Here is a 3,760-nt window from a genome sequence, read left to right as displayed (position 1 = left end):
TGCTAAATGGAGAGTAACTTTAATGGCAACATGTTTTACATGCTTTTTATCGGTCTGCTAACACAAGAGTGAAATTATCATTCAGAAGACAACTGTTTAAAAGTGGTTTGTGAAATGAAAATTCATGTTTTGTACTGCAGTCTGGGTGCGAATACATCTCAGCTTCTGCAAAGTGAATTTACCACTTCGGCTTAAGCTGATCTCAGAGTATTCATGGTATCATTTGTATAGATCTTACCTTGATGTGTGAAAGCATAATAGTATAAATATTAACAGCTGGCAATTCTGAGAAGCCTTATAACAACCTTAATTGTGTGTGAAGTATATTTAAAAATACAAATACTATTAGCCTTATATGCTCAACTGTAGTGCAAAGATAGTTAAACTCTTATCTTATTCAAGTTTACTTGGAAAAAAATAATGAATGACAGTTCCTAGACAAGATGAAGATTATACTGTCTGCATATAAAGAAAAGAGTTGGGGGATGTATGGAAGTACGGAGGCGAATATAAAAGGAAATTTCTAGATCTGAGTTAGTCCTCTGCTGTCTCAGTTATAAACTGTTGATAGTCTAATAAAAAGAAATTTGTTGTTGCATCATGTTGTGATGTTCTTGCAGAAGTCTTTTATATGGGAAGTTGTTGTCTGATGGAATGAAGGTGGATTTAATACTTGCTTGCTTCTTCATGTCTCTTCACAGGTCACTTATTTCTGAAAGGAACAGAGTCAGTGTAACTACACTTTTCTCATTGAGTGCCATACCAGCTGTTGCAAGTAATGCTGAACAAATATATTTTCCTGGTTACTCCGCCTGCACTTTTATCTGTGGTTAAGTTCAAAAGTTTTAAGTCAATTTCTTCTTCTGTGTGCATCACACACATCGCAGGACAGACGTGTTTCTATAATTAATCTTCACAAGTCCTTTAGGACATTACTAACTTTTGAATGTTGGCTAGATTTTAAGCTGACTGCCTTTTCAATAGATGCTCAGAACAGTGACTGCTTTTTATTGCCTCAACACACCATTTTGGGATAACACATGAGCTAGTCTGGAACATTTTATGTAGGGTTACTACTACTTCCCATGAGTCAGTGCTGTAAATGGCAATCATGTCTGCAAAGAACACAGCATCATTCATGTCCCTTGTTGCTCCCATGGCTAGAAGTGTTACATTTAGGGAGTGTTATGTTAATCCTAAGAATCATATGGACTATAGAAATGATGGAAAAGTTGCTAGTAAATCACAAAAGACTGAATAATTTATTTTTTTCTATGTTTGGAGCATATGAGTAAACCCCAAACTTTTCTCACTTCACAAAGTGAGAAATCACATCCTATTCCAGCAGTAACTCAGGAGCATGTTAGCCATCAAAGCTAGGTTTAAAGTAACATGTTCAGCTAAGTTTATATTCAAACTGACTGAGCAGCTATATAGATTGTTACTGTATGTTTTCAATAAATTTGAAATTGGGAAAGGCATTCCAGAAGACATGATGAATTTAAGAGTACTGGCATTAAAATGAGTAAGTAGGACAATCCAGATGATTATTGGCTAGCATTCATGTAGGAAAAATATCTGTAACTGAACCCAAGTCTGATCTGTAAGTTACTAAAAGAAATCAATAGAACTAATGTTGGTCAATGTGGCTATACAAAAAGCAGGTCTGACCACAGTTTTATTAAACACCGCATTGATAAAAACATATAGCCTTTAAATAACATTAGTGTTTATGTAATACTTATATTTCTTCCAGACATTTTGACTCAATCCTGCATGATATTGATAGCTGGAAAAGTTTTATAACAGTGTGACCTTCGTACAAAATTTATTGCAAGCAAAACAGGATGGGCAGACAAGGAGTATCCGAAGCTAGCATATGCTCAGGAGGCACTGTCTCCAAATGAACTGATAATTAGAAGGATGATAAGAAATAATTCACTCATGTTAGTAAGACTACTAAATCCTGTTATCACACCACAGACTTACAACATAAACATTGTTCTCTATCTTAGACCTAAGTTAAGCTAAAAGTATTTTAAGCCTATATTTTCCAGGCACTATCTTTCCTTATATAAAGTTCCCCCTTTTCTTTTACCTTTGCAAATTCTTTTGCTATATAACTCCGTTTTACTCAGGAGTTCTGGCAAAGTATTCACCCCTTTCAGCCTGTTGTCCAGCCTTCCCTGCAGGTATTTTACATGGGTGTAAGGAAGCAGCCGGGGTATCATAATGGGGCAGACTGCAACAAGAGCGCAGCAATTACATCACCAAATGTTAATGCGGATTACAAAGGGGTAAGGGTATCGAGTGTCCCCCCAGAAAGTGACTCTTTTGCTGCTATGGATAGGACACAATTGTCCTTGGAACCCTTCTACAGGCTCTTATGAAATACAGGATTGGAAGCATGTGGGACAGCAGTTACAAACTGTACAATTTGATGACCATGATATTAATCCTGATTAATATACTTGGCACATTGTTTTTGCTGCGTTGCACTCTCTTCAGCCGCAGGTAGGGGATGATAATCTTTCACAAATTGACTCAATTACAGTACTCTCAAATCACCCGAAACCTGTGGGAGAAAATGTTTTAATTGCACTTGATAACGCTGAAATGGCTGAGACAAATGAAACTCCAGAACACATTTATGAGGAGCCTGTGCACATTCATCAGACTGCTGTTGCTGCTCCTGCGGTTCTGACGCCTGATAATTCTGATGCTGACCTGGATAGTCCTTTTGACCCGGGGCCTATGGATCCGGAAAAGGAGCCTGATTTATATCCCCCAGATCCTCATGATAATTGGCCAGCTGTAAAGGGAGAAGCAAGATGGGTGGGGATGCAGATGTATTGCGTGCTTTCATGGTAGTGTATGTGCCAGATCAAGACCTGCGGTGGGAAGGTCTCTCGTATGCTCTTATCAAAGATATCAGGTGAACGGTGATGGACCATGGACTTGGAGCTCCATATACAACTCATTTGATACAGTCTCTCTGTGATACTCTTGTACCAGAAGTTGGCAAATACAAATATGTCCACGTTTCTATTGACCCTTGGAGACCTTTCTAGATATTTCTGGCCACTTCTTCCGACGTAGGCTGGCCCTCTGTGTCAGAATGAGTGTGCATTTTGGTCAGTATAAAAGCCCGAGCTTCATGCGATATGGGCGGGAGAACCTCATACCACCCAGGTCAACATTGCCTCCGCGGGGGTGTCCGCTAAGGTTGAGCCTGCCCCCTTACACTGTGATGATGCTTCTTGGAGCTGGCTTCCTGATCATCTTCACAGGGTCTGTACGTGGGGCCATGTAGTGGGAGTAATGATTGTCTGGATTTTGTGTTTCAAATATTGTAGTTGTGTGGAGTGTATTGGGGCAGTTTGTAGAGACACCACAAACAAAGCTTAAAGAGTGTCTGCAACATGCTGGGCGCATGGTAGTAGCCTTGCTTAGTGTGTTTAAGGTGACCTGGTGGTGAATCCAAGACTTGGAGGAACAGATAGATCGGTTGAAACAAGAACTGCTAACTGAAAAAGTGAGAGGGGTAGCACAACCACAAGCTTTATCAGACGTCACCTAAGCATCATCAGAGTGTCAGAGAAAGAAAAAAAAAAGGGTAATGACACAGCAAACTCCTTGACTGTTAACACTGTGCAGTTTACTTCTGCAGCTGTTTCACATTCCTTTTGCATCAGAATGCTTCTGCTTTAAGGAAACACTTTAACCTCAAGTAGGGTCATCTAAAGCAGGTATTGATTGT

The 3,760-nt window shown here is 39.4% G+C and overlaps 1 long non-coding RNA gene across 1 annotated transcript; it reads right to left on the bottom strand.

The window, feature by feature from the left end:
- Window positions 1–2,468: 2,468 nt before the first annotated feature.
- LOC133280697 (uncharacterized) lies at window positions 2,469–3,167 on the bottom strand. Its single transcript, XR_009747268.1, has 2 exons — window positions 2,668–3,167; window positions 2,469–2,620 (listed from the first exon to the last, which is right to left on the bottom strand). It is a non-coding gene; the product is annotated as an uncharacterized LOC133280697 (long non-coding RNA).
- Window positions 3,168–3,760: the final 593 nt, after the last annotated feature.

The sequence above is a fragment of the Pezoporus flaviventris genome, unplaced genomic scaffold (genome assembly GCF_033815535.1).
Source record: "Pezoporus flaviventris isolate CSIRO_AGI_PZ_B2104156 unplaced genomic scaffold, CSIRO_AGI_Pfla_v1 ptg000085l, whole genome shotgun sequence".
Lineage (NCBI taxonomy): Eukaryota > Metazoa > Chordata > Aves > Psittaciformes > Psittacidae > Pezoporus > Pezoporus flaviventris.
The sequence above is the reverse complement of the archived record's forward strand: the minus strand, read 5'-3'. Positions and strand labels throughout refer to the sequence as shown.